Raw genomic sequence first — 25852 nt, forward strand, 5'->3', positions numbered from 1 at the left:
TGAGGTCTGACAAACCTCTTGAAATGGCTACTTAAGAGATTAATATATGGAGCAATTAATTGAGAAGCCGGGGAAAAAACAGTCAAAAAAATCAGGAATACTTGGAAATGAATGTACTAGGCATAGCATACCTCCATGTGAGAAAAAAATAGAACCCAAAACCAAATGAGGAAAATCCAAGTCTTAATCTAAAGTCCAGTGAGTGAATGTTTAAATTTGCCCGATCAAAATTTGGGCAAAAGGATGCAGGAGCATTCTTTATGTCATTTGAGAATTTAATGTAGCGCTAAATGACATATGTCATTTAATGACTCAAATGAAGTTACTGAAGGAAAACTGGATACAGGTTTTGATTTGGAGATGCCGGTGTTGGACTGGAGTGTACAAAGCTGAAAAATGTGTTGCTAGGAAAGCGCAGCAGGTCAGGCAGCATCCAAGGAGCAAGAGAATCGATGTTTCAGACATAAGCCCTTCTTCAGGAATGAGGAGGGTGTACCAAGCAGGCTAAGATAAAAGGTAGGGAGGAGGGACTTGGGGGAGGGGCGTTGGGAATGCGATAGGTGGAAGGAGGTTAAGGTGAGGGTGATAGGCTGGAGAGAGGATGGGGGCGGAGGAGAGGTCGGGAAGAAGATTGCAGGTCAGGAAGGCGGTGCTGAGTCCGAGGCTTGGGACTGAGATAAGGTGGCCTGGAGGAAAAGGGCCTCATCTTCCACCTAGGAACCCTCCAACCACAAGGGATGAATGCAAATTTCTCCAGCTTCCTCATTTCCCCTCCCCCCACCTTATCTCAGTCGCAACAGTTTCCACACTGTACGTACTCTAATCTAATGAACAGTAACACATGAGCAGAGCATGTAAGGCAATTGGAGAACCTGTTTAAGCTATTGCAGTTCATTGACTTTGTAATAAATTTGGCCAAAAGTGAATTCACAGGAACTTAGCTAGGACTTCTCATAGGGCAAAAGCAAGTATTACCAAGAATAGTGAAAGTGAAGGCGATAAAAGGGACATCATGGGATTTTTTAAGAAAGTGAGAGTTTTACCATAAATCAGCATGATAAGTGTACCTTTAATGAATTTTTTATAAAAACAAGCAAACAGCAGAGTGTCAAATACTTTTTGATAAGCTGAGAGGAATCCTTACAAGTAAACCAGTGTTAGTTATTCCTGACTTTACCAAACTTTTTAAAATGGTGATTGATTCGTGACCTGGGGGTAGACTCAGTCTTGTTACAAGATGATGAATCGGGAATAGACAGTGGGGTACATTCTTTTTAGAAACCAAACCAGTATCAGAGGAAGTACTGTACCATAGAAAAGGGGACTTTGGAGTTATTAATGGCTTTTCAACACTTTGAAGTCTATGTCTAAAATGAGAGCAAAGAAATATTTATCAATTCTAGATAGCATCTCTCTCTCTCTCTCCTTGCAGAGAAGTAACAAAGAGCAGGAAGATGGCTAACTATTCTCACTTGCCACTTGCCTATAAGGACAATGAATCCTGTGGACTCCTGCTGTTGAACTGAGATGCCCAAATATTCTTTTCTCCACTCATAACATATATTGTTTTTGTTGTTTGTCTAGGTCTTTCGGCATTTGCATGTAAGGGTATAAGAAGGGTAGAGTTATATATTGATCATTCATGTTTTAATTGCCTGTTGTTCAAACCAATTTATTTCTAATAAATAGTGGTCTGCTAAGCACAGAAACCTGATCAGTATTTTCCCTTAAATGGTCTTTGGCAGACAGGACAATTGAGGACTTTTAATTAAATCATTAATCTTTGAGACAACCCTTGGAGTAGTGGGACTGATATTTTCCCACACAAATTGAGAGATGGTCAAATAGTGGCGCCTAGCAAAAGTATGGTTACTGGGGGCAAACTAACATTGTATATCAAAGATAGTTTAAACTTAGCTGTTATTGTGTGGAACTCAAGGCTTTTGAAAGATTCTCATGTTTCAGGATCATTTACCTTGATGTGAATCTGTTTCTGACTGTTTGACTTTCCCAGCAGCCGCTCATTAAGCAATCATCTCTGTGGTTTGCTGTCCGTGGTCACGTTCCTGATCCAGGAGGACTGGTGAGAGCTTCCTGCATTGACAGATGACAGCTGCACTGGCAGAGGTGTGTTCAGCTAAAACCTGGCCATCTCAATGTTCACTGATTAAGGATGATGGGAGGTTTCCTGTGGGAGGAGGACCTCTAGCACTGGATGGATGGTATCTGTGCTAGCATGAGCATCCTCAGATCATAAGTGACAAATTCACTTGGCACATTCAGCAAATCACCATGCCTCAAAAAAGCCTACAGCTGCATCATCTGAAAGACATGACTGCGTCATACCAATGAAGTGCTTTTCTGCGCTTTCAGTCTGCTAATCAACTTCTGGACCATATGGTCTCTTTCCTCTGTCCCGTTCCGAAATTGGGTTTAAAACTGCTGAGCTGCTGGTATCCCTTAGAAAGATGTTATTCCAATAATAGTGGTCTGTTTTGACTACTTTCGGCACTGGGAAAGGAGGGGGTGCAGAAAAGCATGCAGGAATGAGTAGGAGCAGGTGGAAGAAGAGGATGGAGTGGGGTCCATAGCCAATGTAAGCAACAATTTTCCAATTTCATCCTGATAGAAGAACAATGCAAGAGATGTTAATGAAAGGAGGTTATAATCAAGCTCTGTATTGACTAGAGTCACAATCTTTGGTTTTCAAGGTCACTGTGGCCCTTTGTTTTCATTCCAGGCCTTTAACGTTTCGCAGCTTGCTGTTCAATGATTCATCAAGAAAATGACTGATGGTTTTGAGTCGACAAAAAATACTGACATCTCCTTCCCCACAGATCAAACAAAGAGGGAACACTGGGCTTTACCCTCAGGCTTCTCTAGGGTCCAAAGAATAATAGACTGCAATCTCATTTTCTGCATGTTTCCAATTATCAGGCGTCTTTCTCAATAGAAAGTCATGTCATTTTTCTAATGTCAAACCGCAAGCCATGCATTATCGTTCATAGGTCTGAGCATTAAGAAAAGGTTTCAACATGGATCATTACTTTATTCCAAGCCAGCTTTCAGGTAGTTATATGGGTAAGATTATGATGGTTCGTGTGTGCAGTATTGGGACTGACATTTTGTGCCATTACAAACAGGTGGTGCCTGAATCAAGGTTTGCATTTGAATTCTTAGCCTACAGTTGGGATTGATGTTAGGTGGTCCCTGAAGGGCGGTCGGTCGGCAAAATGGATTTTATTATCTGTGTGGAATAAACACAGTACTTATCAGAAACATGATCTCAATGTTTATTTTTACATATGAACACACAATGAGAAAGCAAAGTCTTCTGACATAAGCCAAGATTGGTTTACACAATAGACTGTGAAAACACAAACTTGTTTGCCATATTATTGCTGATTAAATTTCAGTATTTTGTGCTCTCATGATTAAAAACAGCTAAAAGAGAAATGTAATATATTTGTTCCTGTTTTGTTTTATCTCCAGCATTATTAATTTGTCCCCTGTTGATGTAATGATTCCCACCTTTCTTTGTAGATGCACCTTTCTTTCTGTAATGGGGTAAAACTCTTGCTTAGTATTGTGTTGAAAGTTTGTCTCAATCACTAAATAAATACAGATTTTTTATTTAACTGATCAGCAAATCTAATGATACATAATAGTGAATGCCTGGTCCAAAAGTATCTTCAACAGGAAATGACATCACCAGAGGAAATGATGTCACCATAGGAATGGCATCACCAACCCAAGGAAACTCAAACATATAAATAGAAAGCAGGAAACACCCAGTAGTGCTTCGTCTGGAGGCTCACTGAAGATTGTACCTAGTATGGTAACAAAACGTCTGAAAGTGAACCTTCTAGCTCAGCAAGCAAACCTACATCCAGAACCTCAACCTGAGCTACAAATCTTTTCAAAACTTGCTAAGTATCTTCAACGTCAGATAGTCACTACTTGCTGGAGATTAATGCTCGGAGTAATCTCGAAATGGAGTTTTTGTTTCAATGAAAGACCCCTTTCTGACGAATTGTTTTAAGACAAGAGAACTTTTAAATGTGTTTGAATCAGCATACATAATGGGCCCATCCTCCTAAACAGCGACTAATGTAGAGAAACTGATAGAAAATTGATTAAAGTTTTGAATTAAAGTCTCAAATAAAGCAAGGTTAAGGAGTGTAGAGGTGAAAGGAGACTATTCTGAAGCTCAGAGAATAGGCAACCGAAGGGGCATTCTCTCAGCAATGAACAAGCGTCAAAATTAACAGGAATGCTAATATCCTGGAGGCTTGTCATGTTGAAGATTATAGGAATAGCAAGGGACAAGGGAATAGAGGGATTTGAAAACAAGCATAACAACTTTAAATTCAGGATGGTACATATCAGGGAGCTGACATAGGTCAGTGAGGACAGGGATAATAGTGAATGGGACTTGTTACATGTTATAATATGTATCACAATGCTTTGGAGTCAACACAGAATGGAGTGGAGACCAATGAGGAACACATTGGAATATTCAAGTACAGATGGAATAATGGATGAGGGTTTCAGCAGCAGATTAGCAGAGCTGGCAATATTATGGTGTTAGAAACAGGCGGTGTTAATGATGATACAAATACAGAATTGGAAACTTGAGATCAAACATGACATCCAGGTTCCAATTAGACTAAGTGCAATCAGTAGTTAGAGGACAGAGATTGGAATAAGGAGCAGTCATCCTAAACTTTTTAATTGGAGGAAATATTTACTTATCCAGTCCTCGATGTTGGATAAGCTCTCCAACAATCTGGCTACAGTGAACAAGTAAGAGAAATGGTAGTGAGGCAGAGTTGTTGCTACCATACGTTTTAAAAACCAACATTGTATTTTACATAGAACATAGAACATTATACCACCTTTGGCCTGTGAAACCAATCCAAAGCCCATCTAACCTACACTATTGCATTTTTGTCCATATGTTTACCAAATGATCATTTAAATGCCCTTAAAGTTGGTGAGTCGACTACTGTTGCAAGCAATGCGTTCCACGCCCATTACTTTCTGAGTAAAGAAACTACCTCTAATATCTGTCTTATATCTATCACCTCTCAATTTAAAGCTATGTCCCCTCATGCCAGCCATCATCATCCAAGGAAAAAGGCTCTCACTGTCCACCCTGTCTAACTCTCTGATTATGTTGTATGTTTCAATTAAGTCACCTCTCAACCTTCTTCTCTCTATCAAAAACAACCTCAAGTACCTCAGTGTTTCTTCATAAGATCTTCTTTTCATACCAGGCAACATCCTAGTAAATGTCCTCAAACTCTTTCCAAAGCTTCCACATCCTTCCTACAATGTGGTGACCAGAACTGGACATCATACTCCAAGTACAGCCGCACTAGAGTTTTGTACAGCTGCAGCATGATCTCATGGCTCTAAACTCAATCCCTCTACTAATAAAAGCTAATACACCATATGCCTTCTTAACAACCCTATCAACCTGGGTCAAGAGTGTGGTGCTGGAAAAGCACAGCAGGTCAGGCAGCATTCAAGGAGCAGGAAAATTGACATTTCGGGCAAAAGCCCTTGAAGGGCTTATACCCAAAGTGTCAATTTTCCTGTTCCCCAAATGGCTGACTAACAATCCTTGACTAACAGTGCCATCACACCCCTTCTTTTACCATTGTCTCTGTTCTTACTGAAACATTCAAATCATGGAAGCTGCAACAACCATTCTTGTCCCTGCTCTACCCATATCTCAGAAATGGTCACAATATCAAAATCCCAGGTACCAACCCATGCTGCAAGTTCACCCACCTTACTCCAGATGCTCCTGGTGTTGAAGTAGACTCACTTCAAACCAACGTCTTGCTTGCCAGTGCCCTCTTGCGACCTTGAAACCTTATTTCTGACCTCACTACTCTCAACCTCCTGTATACTCAAATTACAATTTAGGTTCCCATCCCCTTGAATTAGTTTAAACCCACCTGAAGAGCATTAGCAAATTTTCCCCAAGGATATTGGTATCTCTCTGATTCAGGTGAAGACCATCTGTTTGTAGGGGTCCCACCTACCCCAGGAACATCCTAATTATCCAGGAATCCAAAGCTCTCCCTCCTGCACCATCTCTGGAGCCACATGTTCAACTCCTCCCTCTCCTTATTCTTCGCCTTGCTAGAACATGGTACGGGCAACAAACCAGAGATAACAACTCTGTTTGTTCTAACTCTAAGCTTCCATCCTAGCTCCCTGAATTTCTGCCTTAAATCGCCATTTCTTTTCCTACCTATGTCATTGATGCCTATGTGCACCACGACTTGGGGCTATTCCCCCTGTCCCTCAAGAATCCCGAAAACATGATCAGAGACATCACGAACCCTGGCACCTGGGAGGCAACACACCAACCGTGAGTCTCTCTCATTCCCATAGAAACTCCAATCAGTCCCCCTAACTATGGAGTCCCCAGTGAGTGATGTTCTGCTCCTCTTCCCCCTTCCCTTTTGAGCAACAGGGACAGACTCTGTGCCAGGGACCTGTACCCCATGGCTTACCTTTGGTAAGTTCCCCCCCACCCCCCAACAGCTTGTTGTTCAGGGGAACGGCCACAGGGGATCCCTGCACTGCCTGCCGGTTCCATTTCACCTGAGGTGTGACTACCTCCCTGTAATTCTTCTCAATGACCCCCTCCACCTCCTGAATGATTTGAAGTACATCCAGCTCTAGTTCCAGTTCCCCAACGCGGTTTTTGAGGAGCTGGAGTTAGGTGCACTTCCCACAGATGCACTCAGCAGGTACACTAGTGGTGACCCTTACCTCCCACATACTGTTGGTGGAATATTCAACTGCCCTCAGTTCCATTACATTTTCAGTTGACGTTTCCGAGGAAAAGCATGTGGATGAGAAATAAGGGGAGGAAAAGGAATGGCCACTGGGGGCATGAGAGATAATGAGTTGAAGCAGGAAAGAAGCCATTGCAAGTACTTCTCTGATAATGATTAGATAGGTCAGAATGGAACTAAGTGACAGGAGTACCAGCCAACCTTGGAGAGCTAATGGAGGAGGTTGGTGTGGTCAAATATGTCAAAGACTGCAACTGTTGGGGCAATCCATGCAAAAGGTATTCTGTGCCAGTTTAGCATCCAAGTGTAAAATGGAAGTCTAGTTGTTATCTGAAGATCCCAGATGCTAAAGATGGTTCACTACAATGTGACATCATAAGACTCTTGGTATTAGGAAAACCCTTCACGAAAGCAAAACGTTCTGTTTAAATGGTAGCTTTAACATAATGAAACATCCCACGGCATCTCAAAATATTACTAAACAAAATTTGTCACCTTGATATAGAAAGAGAAATAGGACAAATGACCACATGCAAGGACCTATATCCTAAGGCAGGAAGAGCATTTAAGCTCTGAAGTGGTTCGGGGGGAAAATTCCAGAGACTGAGAAAGCTGAGGCCACCACTGTTAATGGTGGGGTGATTACAATTGGAGACATTCAAAAGGGGAAAAAAATCTGACAGGCGTCTTGGAGAGCTGTAGAGCTGAGAAGACTAAAGGGATGAGGATTGACAAGGTCCTGAAAAATTTGAAAACAACATTTCTCTTCTTCCTATGTCATTAGTCCCAACATGGACCATGACCTCTAGCATTCTGCCTTCCCATTCAGAATGCCCTACAGCCAATCCATAACATCCTTGCGTCTGATATGCATGAGGCAACATACTATCCTGGACTCACATCCATACCTGCAAAGATCCTGTCCACAGCCCTCACTGACCACCAAATCCTCAATCCTCTTGTCCTCCTGCTCTTTGAGAGGCTCACATTGCACCAACTCCCCCCAAGGTTCTCTACAAAACACAAGACACAACTATAATGCAATATCATTTTCAATTATCAGAAAAGGTGAAGTGCGAGAAAACTTGAGGAAGTCAGCACCATCTAAAACAAATGGTGCTGAGAGAAACAAAATCTCTTCCTTGTCCTTGACTTAAATTAGAGACCTTTTTTTTCCCCTAGTTCTCTCCCACTAGGAGAAGTATCCTTTCAGTATCAACTCTGTTAATTCCCCTCAGGATCTCAAGTGCTTCCAAAAGATCATCTATCATTCTTCTAACCCTTGTTAGATACAAAATCAGCCTGTCCAAAATGTTCTCCTAAAGTAAAGCTCTGTGAGGTGATTCCTCATAGTGCAGCCCCAGTCTGGCTAAGCGCTTAAGAAAGACTGTAATTTTTGAACTTGCCACTTCTTTCTTTTGTCTGCTTAAAACTAAGAAGGTCTTCTTTGTGTAACCTTTAGCTTTATTTCGTATGTTTATGCTGTACTGTAATAACTTTCTTTCTACCTTGTTCTTAAGATTCTGTACCTAGATACGTGTACCTAAGATGGCGGCTTGTGTGGCAACATTATACACTTTTCACTATACTCCTGTACTTTCGTACTTGAGTACGCATGACAATAAAATCAAAATCAAAAATCAAAAAAACAAATCAAAAGATATCAGTCAAGTAGACATTCTCTGAACTCTTTCTAAAGCACTTACCACCTTTCTCAAAAAGGAGTAAAACTGCACACAGTACTCCAGGTGTAGCCTCATCAATGATCTGTAAAGTTGTCATAAATCAACCCTATTTTTATATTCCATTCCGCTTCCAATAAACGGCAACATTTCATCTGTGTTCCCACTTACTTGCTGTACCTGTATTCTAACTTGTTTTGTGATTCAAAAGCAGATTTCCATTCCTTCATTGTCACCGAATCAAAATCATGGGAATTCCTTTCTAAATTTCATTGAATGGACTGCTACTGTTTATAACATTGGATTACTAGTGTTTTATCAATCGCAATTAGCAATAAGTTCTAACGCTGTCAGCCAAGTCCTTTGTGCCTAAATTAAATGAACTACCGAGTTTTACTCCCAAATAAATGAATAGGTTGGGATCAAGTGAAAAAATGTAAAACATCTTAAACCCAAAACTAACCTGTCTTGAACTGATTCACTTCTATTTTAAAAGAGTCAAGTTGGGGACAGGCAGCCAATGTACTCTTAGCTGGCAGGTTAATTGTTTCAATAGTTTAATAAGCTGCGAACATCAGATTGTATTTTTGTTTGTTTCACCTTTGGCATTGGTTGGCTCCTGGAAAGCCAATAGCTAAAGGGAGGGGAGGATTGCAGCTCAGAACAGGCAATCTCTTTTGGACCCAGTTTGCAAGTCAGGAGGAGTAGGAATGCTCCCCCGTCAATCTTTTAATCAATTCAGCAAAACTTCCTCGGGGGTGAAAAATCCACTGGTAAACAGTAACACCCCACATGCCCCCTCACAATCACTGAACCCTAACACGAACACTGAACACCCCCTTAAACATCAAGAGCCACTTTGCCATCACTAACTCCCTCTTGCACTGAAAGACTTGAAGATCAATTAGCCCCTCCAGGCTATTTTGTTAATCAGTGAGATTCGAACATAAGAATTAGGAATAGGCAATTCAGCTCCCTGAGTCTTCTCCACCATTTGTTATGATCATGGGTGACCTAATCTCAGCCTCATTTTCCTGCCCATTCCCCATAACCCTTCAACCCATTACTAGCTAAAAATCTATCTATCCCCTTCTTAAATTTACTCAATGTCCCAGTCTCCACCACTGTCTGGGACAATGAATTCCACAGAATCACCGATTCTTAAGAGAAGTAATTTCTCCTCTTTAAGTCTGTTATCCACCTTATCGTGGAATTATGATCAATAGTTCTAGATTGTCCCCGACCTCAATTTTAACTCCTCCCATTCTTCTAAACTCCAGAGACTATAGACTTAAACTGCTAAATCTCTCTTCATAAAACAATCTTCTCCTCTCTAGAATTAGATTAGATTACTTACAGTGTGGAAACAGGCCCTTCGGCCCAACAAGTCCACACCGACCCGCCGAAGCGCAACCCACCCATACCCCTACATTTACCCCTTACCTAACACTACGGGCAATTTAGCATAGCCAATTCACCTGACCCACACATCTTTGGACTGTGGGAGGAAACCGGAGCACCCGGAGGAAACCCACGCAGACATGGGGAGAACGTGCAAACTCCACACAGTCAGTCGCCTGAGTCGGGAATTGAACCCGGGTCTCAGGCGCTGTGAGGCAGCAGTGCTAACCACTGTGCCACAATTAATCTAGAGAATCTGCTTTGAACTGACTCCAGTGTAACTAAATCCCCCCTCAAATAAGGGGACCAAAACTATGCAATGTTCCAAGCTTAGTCTCAATAATACTTTGTACATTACAGCAACACTTCCCTACTTTTATACACTATTCCTTTAGCAATAAATGCCAAAATTCAATTTGCCTTCTGTAATACCTGCTTGTAACTACATATCAGTTTTCTGTGATTCGTGCACATGAACACCCAGGTCCCTCTGCACTAAAGCACTCAGGTGTTTCTCTCCATTTAGATAATAAGTTGCCTTTCTATATCTCTGACCAAAATGGATAACATCACACTTATCCACATCATCTGCTAAATTTTGGCTCCTTTATCAAACCTATCCATGTCTGTTTGGAAATTTCTTTATGGCTGATATAAGTGAAAGTGGGGACTGCAGATGCTGGAGATTAGAGTCAAGATTTTCTTACTCCGCGGATGCTGCCTAATCTGCCGTGCTTTTCCAGTACTACTCTAATCTTAATTAATTCTATTTACCAACCTTTCCCCTGTATCAGTTAATATCTTTGATAAGCTAAAAGATATTCTCAAATTTTAAATTGATAATTGATCTACCGTCAATTACCGTTTGTTAAATAGAGTTTCAGGCTTTGAATACTCTTTGTGAATCACCAACTTCCCTCAGAACTGACCAAGTCCTCAATCCCCAACATTCTTTCTGATGTCTCCTCAACACCTCCATCTCCCACTACAATTTCTACCAGATCCTCTCCAATTTCATCCCCAAGCCACAGGTTTGCCCAGATCTCTTTGCAATCCCTTTACAATTATCCTTAACACTCCCAACCAACCTATACCCACTGTTGTTCTTTTGTCATCTCTGATGCTGAGCAGCAGGAGACCTAGGTGTTCCTGGGCTGTAGCCACTGCTGCAGTGTTCCCTGTCCAACAGAATCTGTCAACCAGGCTGGCTTCTGACCATACACATGCATATTAGGTAGTTAAAATTCCACAGTCTAACCAGAATTCCTCCATGTACTAACTGACACCTTCACCACTCTCACTGCTGGCTTGGAAATCCTACCCTAGTACATATGAGAAACCCACCATGGAAATCAGGTCCAGTCACTCATCAGAGCCTGAGGGAAACCTACCCTTCCAAGTTACTCAGCAGAAATTGACCCGCCCACCTTTCCTCCCCACTGTCCTGTTAATGCCAGGGCCATGGGTTCAGTCAGTGAAAATAAACCAACAATGTTGTGTTTTACATTCTAGTACTTTCTTTCTGTCACATTCAGTTTATAAATTGATTTCCATCATATTTTGGCCACCTTCATAAAAAAATCAAACTCACTTGAGTCCCCACAGAATTTCAAGTGACAGGAATAAAAAATGTCACAGATCAGAATATGCATTTTTCAACAAACCATCACACTGACACAGAATTTTCAATAGCTGAGATTAAAGAATTGACTAAAAATGTTAACGTTTCAGATACTCCAGCTTTTTAACTTGTTAAATATTTCTCAGTTTAATTTTTGCTTCACCAGAGGCTGCTTCATTGATGCCAAAAGGGTATTCACTCATCTGCACATTTATGGGAGGTTACACAGGCTGTGACTTTCGAATGAATTCCACCTTTGAGAATTTTTATCAAAGCACGTAGACTGAACGCTGGGTTGACAGCCAGGAATGACCTCACAAGGCAGCTAGACAAACACGGTATCTAATGCAGCTCAGTACACTATCGGGACCCTTCTCAAAGTTACAGTATTAAGAAAACTCATTTCCTGGAGAAACCAAACAATATAACCCTGCAGAGACCCTACTTGCTATGTGAAATAGAGAACTTAAAACGTTGTTTGGAATGCAGTCGTAATGATATTATAAATTATTCCCATACTCAATTTAAGCAGAGTAGAATTGGTCAATTTGAACATGACAACATAAAATTGGTGGAAGATTGTCCTTTCAAATATGATGCACTTGAGGATATTTTAAGAAAGTCTAATAGGGAAGAAGTTAACAGTCTACAGAATTAATAGCAGGTGCCAACTTAAAGTACTAAAGCCTGAATCTACAAAAAACAATATTTCTCATTGATGACTTATTTTTCAAGAAGTAAGAACAAATATAAAAATATTGTTCAATTTCCATGAGTGGAATGTTTCAGGCATGGCAGAAGGATTTAGAAGGGTGGGCAGGGGAACATCATTGGGCAGAGGCAAAAGTTCTGTTTGCTGACTCTGAGTTAAACTTTTAGTCTGAACCTTTCAGATAGGTCAGTACTGCCAGCCTTCCTGGTCAGGAAACTCTTTGGCATTAAATAGAACGTTGTGAGTATTCATTAACACTCAGCTAATTGGAATTACATTTTAAAAGTACAAAATGTGGAAAATAAGTGTATTCACAAACATGACTATGCATTCAAGGCAGGTACCTGGAGGTGTAGACTGCTTCCTCCAAGCACTGATTAGTAAACCATTAATTTATTATTTCTTCAAAAACAAGCTGTTTCATTGTGCAGACACTTCTAGTGTTAGGGTTGAAGGATTGTTATGTTCAACAGCTCAACAGTTACATTGCAAAGCCGTCAGGCGTCTTTCACTTGGATTAATAAATTTTAAACTGATCAGGCCAACTAGTCTGCCCAATGGCTCATTAAAACACACCCTACCAAGGACAGCAAGAGAGTTGCAACTTGAAAGAGAATCTTTTCTTAAATGGAGCATTAATCTAAAAGGGGATGCAAACTAAATAGGGAACTTAATTTTAAAAAAACTTCACAGAAATGCAGATTGGGTGGAAACGAGAAGAAGGGAAGATAACTCAGAGGACATAGTTGGAGGACGCAGATGTAGAATCCTGGTGAATGGAGGGAAAGAGTCAAAGTTTTAAGTAAAACTGGGACAATGAGTACAACAATGTGTGGGAGCTAGTTTTCAAAGGCACTTTCACAGAAAAGGGTTTTATAATGTACTGGGGTTAAAGAAGGAACACTGGAACTGAGTAAGGGGTGTAAGAGTATAAGGGTGGACCACCGGGATCTTGATGGGAAAAGGGTCAGGGAAGAGCAGGAATGTCAAGGGCTCTAATAAAAGGGCTGACATTGAATTAGGACAGAGGGAGGAAAATGGATATGGTGAACGCATCAACAGTACTGAGTGGGAAATTGTACTCCACAAGGGGATCCCAGAGGGGGAAATAACCAAATCTAAAATGTACCACAATCCACTAGCTTCCAAAAATTCAAATTCCAAAAGAGGAATTCTGAGAGTGCATGGTTCAAAAGGGAGGAGTCCCAAAGCCTGTTTTCACAATTCCTACTTCACCTCTTATCTGTTTTCTCGCCTCCTCCTGAACCTTCTGTATTCCTGGTGGATGGGAACACCACCACCTCCAAGTTTCCCTCCAAGCCACATGCCATCCTAACTTGAATCTATTTTGCTGCTCTTTCATTGTCACTGGGTCAAAATTCTGGAAACCCCATGGACACTATGTGTGTCCTTATACCTCAAGAACTGCATCAGTTCAAAAAAGCAGCTCACCACCACCTGCTCCAGGGCAGTTAGGATGCTTATATAGCCAATGATGCCCACATCTAATGAACAACATGAAAGAAAAAGCAAATAGCTTCATGCTTTATTGTTAACTTTCATATGCATAGGCCTGTGAATGATCCTGCAATGATACTGTGAAGTCTGGATTGTTCAGATCTTGATGCATAAAGATATGGACTGCTTTGGTATCACTATGTGATCATCATCAAATATCCCACTTCTGACCTTATGATGGAAGGAAGGTCATTGAAGAAGCAGCTGAAGATGGTTGGGCCTGGGACTCTACCCTGAGGAACTCCTGCAAAGATGTCCTGGAGCTGAGCTGACTGACCTCCAAAAAGCACAGCCATTGTCCTTGAGTTAGGCCTGGTTCCAAGTTGCCTGGTCTTGTTTGATCCGATGTGAAAGGGCTGCATGGCATTGGTAAATGAAGATTGAATAGATTCACATTATGCTCTTGGCCACAAGGCAGCATCAAGAAAGGGGAGAAATAGTCATTGGATATGGAGGTTGCACCTCCTCATTCATAGATGTCATTTTTCAACCACATCTATTGTACACAGATATACTTCCGCTCAATTTGAAAAGAGTAAAGTTATCACCTTCTAGGCCTCTCATCATATAGGTCCAAATGATTTGCCATCAGTATTAATACTTACACCTGATTCCGTCCAATGCAGTTTAGGATTAGGACTGCAGCATGGGCTCACTCTGAAATGGTAGCACAATTTGAGAGACTGAAAGAGAGATCGAATTTTTCCAGGCTAGCTGCAATGGGAATGGAGGCCAGGGACCCAAGGAAGTAGTGACCACCAGTGCATCGAGGCACCCACCCTGCAACAGAAGCCATTTGGATCTTCTGGTGATGTTGCTTAGGCTTCAGAGCTGCCTGGCTTGTGATCAATCAGGTCTGAAGCAGGGAGTGACTGAGGAGACAACAGTCTTGCTTCTGGAAAATGTGGACTATGGATCTCCATTTGTTCTCAAGGGCAAAGGGAAAGCCCTGACTGAGCTCTGGAAAATTAAACCAGAACATTCTAGAACTGCATAGGTCAGTAGCACCTTCAAGTAAGACCTCACTTCAGAATTAGGTGTTAAGATGGGAGATTAGAGTCTATTGATCTACCTTTCTTCATCAGATCCTGACTAATGTCACATGTCTTCAAACATTCTTAACACATCCAATGAAGCATTATTAGCTACTACAATTACTATCATAGAATCCCTACAATGTGGAAGCAGGCCATTTGGCCTAACAAGTCCACACTGACCCTCCAAAGAGTAACCCACTCAGACCCATTTCTCTAACCTATTACTTAACATTTATCCCTGACTAATACACTTAACACACACATCTCTGAACACTCTGGGCAATTTAGCATGGCCAATTTGCCTAACCCGCACATCTTTGGACTGTGGGATGAAACCAGAGCACCCAAATGAAACCTATGTAAACATGGGGAGATTGTACAACTCCACTGACATCTGCCTAAGGCTGGAATTGAACCCAGTTCCCTGGTGCTGTGAGGCAGCAGTGTTAACCACTGAGCTACCGTGCCACTCTGATGTGCAGTTTATTGCAAAAGACAATCTAAAGCAATATCACTGGATATGTAGACAGTAAGGACTGCAGGTGCTGGAAACCAAAGTCAACAGAAGTGAAGCTGGAAAAGCACAGCACGTCAGACAGCATCCGGGGAGCAGGAAAGTCAACATTCCGGGCTGAAACCCTTCATCAGGATGAGGGAAAGGGAGGGAACCCAGAGGCAAATAAAGGGAAAGGGGTGGAGCTAGGGGAAGGGTAGGTGGAATAGATGGATGTAGGTGGGGGGTTATTGTGATAGATCAGTGAGAAGGATGGAGTGGATAGGTGAGTAGGAAGATGGTTAGGTCAGTTCAGGGAGGTGAGGAGGAGAAGGTGCTGGACATGGGATAAGGCTGGGGGTGGAGAGAGTTTGAAGATAGTGAAGTCAATTTTGAGGCCATTGGGCTGTAAGCTCCGCAGGCGAAATATTAGGTGGTGTTCCTCCAGTTTAAGTTCCCCAGGCAAACATAGACTTTATAAAAGAGCAACATAGCTCTGCACACTCACACACAAATAAAACCTTCTCAATGGATTTGCTGGAGATTTAGCCTTACGTAAGGAATGTATGGGCAGCTTGAACACAACTTGAAGTGTGAAAGGAATAAGATAAAAATGAACATGTAAATAGCATCAGTTAAGGAGGTCTCAGTTATTGCATCCTGCACAGCTTCAGAAGGAGAAGGTAGCTCACAGGTGACAGAGAGTTATGCTGATCTTGATCCTGAACCACATGTTCTTGTATGTTGGAAAAATGTCTGGAATCTGCCATTATAAGAGGAATATTTCTGTTTATTTTTTAAATAAATCTTTTGACTCAACATACCATAGCAAACTCTTCAATTCTCAGCTCATGGTTAACTTTACAGGTCTGTAATACATGTGTCTAGTCACTAGGAAATGGAACTGCACACTTTTCTACACATGGTAGGCTCATAAACCTCCAGCTTCCAGCCTCCATAAGACACCAGCAATATTGAAAAAAGGGAAGAGTATAATTCACTATTATGGTTCCCAGAAACACCACTTCAACTCCAACGAATTACCAGGAAATGTAGCAACTGCTATTATGGTTGCAAATCCATAATTCATTTCAATAGTTCACAAAATAAATCATGGTTTATTTTTAACGGTTGGAGGAGGAGTGATGGGCAGGAGAGTGAGAGAGTTCTTCACTTTTGATTAACTGTCTAACATCACATCTAAACCATTGAAATGGGCAAATTGGGCAGTTCTAATAATATTGGTAATTAAGTTCTCCCTTACAGCATAGAATTGTCATTCGAGGTTATGTGGTCAGATCCTGGAGTTTGAAGCCACAACAATTATCTGAGTGAGAATGGAGTGCTAAACTATAATGATGAAATTCCTCAGGAAGCAACGATGAAATAATTTTAATCCCACATGGCCAGTCAAAGTGGACAGGTGGACAGTTAAAATGATTTGGCTCCTATATCTACTCAGATCCCAATTATTTCCAATTATTATATTATAAACCTACAGGGTTTTAGAGAGAAATAGAGTATCTGCCTAAAGCAGACAAGAATGTATTAACCTATACAAATCAAGCTCCTATTTTTCCCTGTAATTTAATCCAAGGCCTAAAATGTCAGGTTTTTAAAAAAATTCTAATAGGTAGAATGAGATCTACGACTGGTCTCAAATTCAAGGGACCTCTCTGATAAATTTATGACTGTCCTTTTCAAAGAAGAATGTTTTGTCTCCCCACTCTCTCCTGCTTCCCTATCAATCCCAAACACAGCCCTTATTTTGGAGTCAGCAACAAAGTATGAACACAAGTAAGCCACAGGCCTTTTAATCCTGCTCCGCCATTGATTGTCTGCCACCAATCACATTATTCTATACTCCTGTTGAAGATTGGAATTGGGCCAGCATCATCTATATAAGCAGACAAAATTACCATGGCATCCTGCTGGCCTTGCTAAACATGAAATTACTTCACCTGAAAGGTTGAAAGACAAACCAGAGAAATTGCCAGAGGAACTCAGCAGACCTGGCAGCATCTATGGAGGAAAGGCATGTGAAAGTTTCAGGTCCAGTGACTCTTTCTGCAGAAGTGATGGTAGGTAGGAAAAGGTGGCATATGCACTGAAGACAGCAGGGAAGAGGATAAAGGGAGCACCTGAGGAGCAGGAGAAACGATGCTTGGAGCATAAGCTCAATTCTCCTGCTCCTCGGATGCTGCCTGACCGGCTGCACTTTTCCAGCACCACACTCTTGACTCTGGGTTGCGATGAATGCAGCCCATGTGATGACAGGGCCTAGGGTGTAGGGATAGGACAAAAGACATGGATAAAGGTGCTTATGCTCTAAAATTATTATCTCCATATTGAGTCCTGAAGGCTGCAGTATCTCCAGGTGAAAAATGAAATGTTGTTCTTCCAGCTTATACTGAGCTTCACTGGAGGACTGCAGCAAACACAAGACAAAGACATTGGACAGGCAATACCATGGTGTGTTGAAAGTGGCAGACAAGGGGAGGTTTGGGGTCACTTTTGCACTCAATATGTAGATGTTGCATGAAACAGTCACCCAGTCACCCAGTCATCCACTTGAAAGGTTTTCTGCCAGATGTCCTCTCCAAGTTAAAATCTAACTCACTCTAGAATAGTATATTTTCAACAGAATCATTCTTTGTCTTCTAATTAACACAAAATTCATATACGCATAACATAAATGAACAACACTATTACTTTCAAGAAAAATTGCTAAGAATTGCTAATTTATAAAAGTTCACTAGATTAATTATCCATGAAGGTAATTCAATTAAAAACAAGTTTACTTTGAGATGGGGCACAAAATTTGTATGATACAATATGACCAATTTCAACATTGAATTAAGAAGAATTATATATGTCTATTGCACTGGGGTTCAGCTTTATGGTGAATGAATGACATGTCACATTTGTGTGATAAAGAGAGACCTAATACACGTCATGTTTCCTTGACCGTTATTTTTATGACATCTGTTACTGCCTGTTATGCTCAGAAACGACAGTTACCTTATTAATAAAATGTGATCAAGGCCAAGACAATGAAGGCTATACTGGCTTAGAGCTCAAGACTAAGATTTATGGTCAGAAAATGATTATCACAGACTTAAAAGAGTATGATATAATGACAGCAGCAGCTATAAAGTATTAGGTGTGTATGATTTTTCCATAACATCAGTGAAGTGGTAAATTTTAGCTGGCACATGCTGTAATAAAATCCTTCACGCAGCATACCCAGTGGGATTAGATTTGATTAGCTAGGGAAGTAGAGAGCTTTTCTGGAATGGAAGGCCAATAATGTAAAATGAGGCAGAAATGTAAAAAGATATTTCCTCGTCTCTGTTGTTAAACGAGTCAGAATAAAATCATGCATTCAGAGCTTTCTGAGGTTCTTTTTGAGAAATACAGAAAATGCTTAAGAATTAGAAGTGGACCACAGAAATGTGTTCACGTGGCTTGTGTGACACAAGTATGACAAAGAAAGGCAGAAAAAAAATCAGAAAAAAGTTGCTTCTCCACCCATCACAAGTAATTTGGCAGAGCAGAGAACTCACTGTTATGGGTTTCATCCATTAATTTCCATAAATACCAAGCACAATCCACATCGCCAGATTATCCTAATGCCTGAAAAACAAAGACTGTTTCACCTTGGATTAAATCTTCCCATATCTCAGTAAGATATTATTTTCGTCAAGTTTCATGGAGGGTTTCTCTCCATGAGTCTGAGCGAACTTTCTCACGTTATGGGCCCAAACTTACTTAATTTACATTATTAAAAACAGAAAGTTCTGGAGAAACACAGCAGGTCTAGCAGCACTTGTAGAAGGAAAACAGAGCTAATAAGCTCAATGTGATTGCTTCAGAATAGTTCTGAACACTTCTACCAACAAATAGGTAAGGCATGGCTGACACTAACTTGCACATACTCACCAGTCTTCAATCATATCCTTTCTTATAAGCCTCTCTACGTCATTACTACATTTTCTTGAATGCCCCACTGTGGCCAAACATTTTATCAATGATGCCTGTGCAGTCAACGTGTGCAGGAAAGTTTTAAACACTTCAAACAATTCATTTTTATTTACAATCACCAAATCAAGCAGAAATCAAACATACAGAAGTTGCATTTGCCTCTCAGAACAGAAAACAACTGCCTACATATTGAACAGTCACTGCATTCAGCACTCATCTACCAGAACCGACCATCCATTAAATCCTGTTTGGTTTGCAGTGCCTGAGGTTGAACAGATCGTCATGTTCAATGCATTCATCCTCATCCTCCTAGTGAAAAGACTGCTCTGACTCTCCCAGCTCCTCAGCATCCATTCCATCCTCTTGTTTCCTGCTCCAGTTTTAAAAGAGCACAACACACTAGAGGACGTGGCACCCTCTGTCCACAGCACACTGCAAGGCCACACCTGACCTGTCTAAACAATGGAACCTCAACTTCAGGAGGTCTACCATCTGATCTGTCATGATCATGGTCAAAGAATGGACTGCATTGCATCTGCGATGCTCTGCTTCAGTCAGGGGGTTATGCAATGGAGCCACCTTGACCTGTCCTACCTGCCAAACTTCCTTCCCACCTATCCGCTCCACCCTCCTCTATGACCTATCACCTTCACCACCCACCCACCCCCACCTTCATCTACCTATCGCATTCCTAGTTACCTTCCCCCCAGCCCCTCCCATTTATCTCTCAGCCCCCTTGGAGCAAAACATCATTCCTGATAAAGGACTTCTACTCGAAATATCCATTCTCCTGCTCCTCGAATGCTGCTGACTGGCTGTGTTTTTCCAGCGCCACACACTTCAGCTCTGATCTCCAGCACCTGCAGTCATCACTTTCCCTTAATGGAGCCATCAGCCAGGCTTGCATTGAGAAGCCCTTGTCTCTGAGTAATCATCCAATAAGGCATCGGAACCCTCATACACAGCAGGAGCAGGAGCGTTAGGAACCATGACAGCTCCTAGATGCTGAGCACAAACCTATAAGGTACTGATGATGACAAAACACACACAATTTGAGGAATGGAGTCCTTTTTTGAAAGATGAACTTGGACGTGTTATGCTAAGGTGCTCCCATTGCGATGTGTATATACCCTGTCATACTCTGCCCCGGGGGATGCCAGCTATGTTCAGAATTCCACTGCGTGGGTTACAGGTCTAACCTAATTGTGGAGAATTGAGATGAATCAGTGTAAGCTGGCACAACTTGCAGCCGTTGCAGTAGCATACATTTGTGGATAGACGATTGTGAGTTTCCTTAGAGATTCCCAGTGGCTCCTTAGAAGTAACCTGTTGCATAGAAGCTAAATGTGGCTGTCAACTTGATAACCACTGGGGAAGGATGGCCACCTCCTCTTTCAGTTCTGTCAAAATGTCCCTGTGCTGAAACCACATGCTGAAACCTCCCCTTGCTCATCTGGTGGAAATGGCATTGAGGATGACAGAGTCTGGTCCTCCTGCACCTCCAGCACCCACTGAGGGCACCTTCAGCTGCACCAGTTCATGTGGACACTGCATAGTATTTGCTTGAGGCTGCTGCTGCTCTGGGTTTGCCGGCTCATCTGTTCCTCCTCGGTTTCTCAGTGCCTTGAGCAATAATGGGCAAAGTTGCCACCAGGATACACAAACACCAACTGGTCACTAAAAGACACGACCCACTATCACTAGTTTCTAGACATACAAACAAAGAAGGACACCACTTTGACTGGGACAACACACACATCCTAGGACAGACGCAACAAAGACACGCATGAGAATTCTCTGGCATTCTAACCAGAACTCCATAAGTACACACATTGATTTAGACTCTATCTACCTTCCTTTGAAAAAAAGAACCAGAAGTGACAGCACCCGCCTTAAGAAACCAAGACCCATAAATAGAAAGGTGGGACATACCACCAGCACTTCACCAGAGACTCTCACTGATGATGTTACCTAGTCACGGCAACGAAACATCTGAAAACAAACCTTCAAGCTCAGCAAGTTAACTTACAGACTTATCGTCAACCTGAGCTACAAATCCACTCAAAAATCAATAATAACCCCTCCTGTGAATGGGCCCATGAGTCACAGTTATAATGACTCTGTGTCAGGAGTAACCTGTGTGAGCAGGAGAAACAGAAGATGTCCTTAACAATGTGAGCAGTCAGCATTCACATCATGTACAATGGAGAGCTTTACATATTCCTTCATGTGGCCGGACATGGAATATTCTGACTCATGTTGACTCATCTTGGCACTTTGACTTTAGATTTTATTCCAACTAATGCATCATCTGTTGCAAATACATATTAGAAGATCAAAACTGCTATATGAGCACTGAACCCTCCAGCTCCAAATCCCACACCTCCCACGAAAGACATCATTGCAAATAAGAGACTCTGATGATAAATGTACAGGTCAGGTTGTGCACCCTAGAGTGGCTTGCATTCATTGAGTGCATAGTGGTCCTCAAGTGCCCCTTTTAGGGTTGCCTTTGATTATGTCACAGAAAGTCTATTTTCTTGCATCTAGAAGGACAAGGGCAGCAGATACATGGAACACCACCACCTAACAAAGTCACTCATCAACCTAGCTTGGAAATATCACTGTGCCTTCACTGTCACTGGGTCAAAATTCTAGAATTCCCTCCCTAATGGCATTGTGAATCAACCCACAGCAGGTGGATGCAGCGGTTCAAGAGGCAGCTCACCACCACCTTATCAAGGGCAACTAGGGATGGGCAATAAATGCAGCAAGTCAGCCCATGTCGACAATGAACAAACAAAAGAATGACATGGTGAAGATAGCCTGTGACCTGTATTTGTACCTCTCGTGGTTGTGTATGACATGATTTCACGTGTCTGATGCTATGATTGCAAATTATTTTAACCTGCATTGTAGATGCATGGTTGATGCAAGTACTGATTGAAGACCTCCCATCATGCAGATGTGAATCCATTAAACAGCCTTTCTGTGCTGTGTAACTCTATGACTCTATGACTATGCCTTCACCCATTCTGGACATGGTGGAGCGCCCGATCTATATTTGTAGGTTATGGTAACCACCTATCACTGCCCCCTCTGCAGTATCCCATGTCCTCCTATGCAATACCACCTCTACCCCACCTCCTATTACCTCTTGGACAAACCCCACTTTCATCCGTGCCCTCTACATCTGAGGTGGTATTGTCCCCAGCATTGAGATCCCCCCTTCCTACCACAACAGTGTTCTCTGATTTCTACCCATGACATTCATTCCACTAACCGTCAGCACAGACTGCGTCTATCCCCAGATCAGCTTGGACAAACAGAACCGAGTAATGATTGACCAGATACCTGACCACTCTCTGTAAAGCTCCCTAACTGACAATCCACAAATCCACAGATTGTTTGCACTGAACCTGCAGGACTGACCTTGGCCCACTTCCTGGACTGTAGTGAAACAGATTTCCTGACTCTGAGCACACCAAACTGATGACTGACCATTTCCAAACTAGTGGACTGAGACTGGGCACTACTCTTAACTGATGGTACTGGCACCCAACTGTCAGAAACCCCTCCCTCCCACCTTGCCTTGACTTAATCGAGGACTACTCCCCTGTGATTTTGATTCCTGGCCATTTGGTTAATGCCCAATGAAGTGCATTCGCCACACAGGATGCTGGAATATGTCAGATTAACGAGACAAGATTAGGTAACAATGAGAGTGATAGTGAACGATAATCCCAATTAGTCAGCTTTTCGATGCTCACTAGTGAGAATCGCATTTCAACATCCTGAACTAAGTTAGAAAATGTGACTTGTTGCTCCAGATATCGCGAAAGTCTCTCCACTTTCTCACCAGAACCAACATCTTCCAAGGCCTGAGCAGACTACACACCATATATTCAAGCAGATATCACAGCATATAAATTCTCACAATGTTAGAATGATGTATCACAGAAACAATGGCTCAAGCTTTACGGTATTTTGTACTTTTGGGTATCTATTCTCGTTCTTATTGAGTTGAAGGATAGTGTCACTGGGAATGAAGTATTTTACAGCTTTGGTTTGAATATCAGAATTAAGTGCCTGGGTGAATTACAACATCAGTTAAGAAGCTCCTGCACTCCTCCTTCCCATTTCCACATTTGCTAGTCTTTCAAATGTTGCTCTGTTATTATCTTGTGTTTAATGCCAATTGCATGTCATCATATTTTAATGTACCAACTTACAAGAAATCAGTGTCTCTGTAGTTCCTGAAGTCAAATTCTCAAAGCAAGAGCATCTCTGCATGTTGATTTGGGTTGGCTTCAATCAGGCAGTTGCAGCAAATGCAACACAATCTCATAGACCATGCATTCCACTGTCCGAACTGTTTGGCTTGCATTGGTAATTTTAGGTTAACCATACATAGAGCTGGTGAACTTTCTTTTCTGTAATTGGAAAAATTGTTTTGTTTGTGCTAAGTACCACTTCAAGCTGAGCTGTGCATCATATTAAAGAGAAAACCATTGCACTTTTGATCAGGTCTGAAATAGGATCTGAAAACGAAAGCACACTTCTTAATGTTAGTGTTGGACTGATAACAGACTGTGGACAGATTTGTGCTGTTCAGTAAATTGTACAATGTTAAGGTTAAAGTAAGTTAAAATTACCATAAGGAACGTAGCTTAAACATATCCATTGAGGTATGGCAGGGTAGCTCAACTAATTGGAATATATATCCTGCAGAATGGGAGAGATTGTAGTCATGTCTTATGACCTGGACCAGCCTGTGTGCAGCAAGTGTCTCTGGTTGCACAAGCTTGAGCTCCATGTTTCAGAGTTTGAGGAATGGCTAGAAACACCAAGGTACATTCACAAAGAGAGTGATATGAACAGGATGGTGGTCACACTGAAAGTTAGAGTCGAGCAGGCAGTTGGGGAATGGATGACCACCAGGAAGTCCAAAGTTAACAGGCAGGCAAGGAAAACCAACTCTGTGATACCATGGGTGAACGTGATGTACAGGAGGGTAGGGTGAAGGCCAGTACTGACAGGGGATCCCTTTAGTTAGAACAGAGAGGTGCTCCTGCATGCTTTAACATGACTTCAGGGTGGCTTGTCAGCTCCCTGATGTGAGGGTCAGGCATGTCACCAAATGGCTGCAGGGTATCCTCCTGAGGAGGGCAAACGGCCAGAAGTTACATTCCACACATTAATGCTAATGACCCAGATGGGAAAGAGCATGTAATTGGAATTTTTGTCGTTAGGTAGAAAATCAACAAGCTGAAGTTTTAAAATAGTAACCTGTGGATTACTCCCAGTGAGTACAGAAATACAAAGGTAAAACAGATGAATCTATGGCTGGAAAGGTGGTGCAGGAGGGAGGGCTTTAAAACCCTGGGGCACAGGGGCTAACCCAGGGGAGATGATACCAAATAGGTTGCTCTGAACAGGGCTGGGACTAAGTACCTTGCTGGGCATTTTGCTGGTGCAATTGTCGAGGGTGGTGAAGGGAAACGTGAAAGAGTATTAGAAAGTAGTACCAGGATGCACGAAACCAGGGAGAAACAGGTTACATTAAAATAGAGAAAAGTTCGTTAATACATGGAGTTGGAGTGAAAGAGAAAGCAATGAAGTGCAAGTCAAGGTTACATTGCATGTCTGTGGATGCACGGAGTAAAAAGTGAGATCTGCAGATGCTAGAGATCAGAGCTGAAAATGTGTTGCTGGTTAAAGCACAGCAGGTTAGGCAGCATCCAAGGAACAGGAAATTCGACGTTTCGGGCCAGAGCCTGATGAAGGGCTCTGGCCCGAAACATCGAATTTCCTGTTCCTTGGATGCTGCCTAACCTGCTGTGAATGCATGGAGTACAGTTAATAAGACTGGGAGTTAAGGGCACAGAATGTCTTGTGAAATTATGATGTTATGGTGATAATAGAGTGCTGGCTTAATGGATGCACATTTGGATTTTAAATATTCCTGGGTATAAGGTGCTCACAAAAGATAGGGAAAGACAGTGGAGGGTGACTTATTGGTTAAGCAGAGAATTGTAGTAGAGGTGAATTGCAAGTTCGACGGGGGTTTACATTTTTATGCGTTGTATCTAAAAAATAAGGAATATAAAGGTTGCATTCACAATATATTGCTTGGTTTAATATACACACCACCAAATATTGGGAAGGGTGTGATAGAAAACCTGAAAGGATATTGCATACAGGTATAAACATCATTGAGTAGACATAACAGGGACGAGAATTACCCATGTATCACCTGGGAGAATGGTATCTTAAAGGGCAAGCATTCCGAGATTGTGTTTGGGGGACTTTTCCACAGAAGTTTGTGTCCAATCCAACAAGAAAGGAAGCACTACTACACCTGGTTCTTGGAAATAAGGTGGGCCAAGTAGGTCAGTGACAGTGGGAGAGCAATTGGGGGACAGTGATCATTGCATCATAAAGTTTAGGATAACAGTAGAAAATGACATTGATCAATCCAGAGGAACAACCATAGAGACTGGACTAGAGTGTATCTAACAAACTCCAAAAAGAATTTGCAGTGTTGGCGGAATGGGCAGATGAAATTCATGCAAGAGAAGTG

Source organism: Hemiscyllium ocellatum, chromosome 10, assembly GCF_020745735.1.
Source record: "Hemiscyllium ocellatum isolate sHemOce1 chromosome 10, sHemOce1.pat.X.cur, whole genome shotgun sequence".
Lineage (NCBI taxonomy): Eukaryota > Metazoa > Chordata > Chondrichthyes > Orectolobiformes > Hemiscylliidae > Hemiscyllium > Hemiscyllium ocellatum.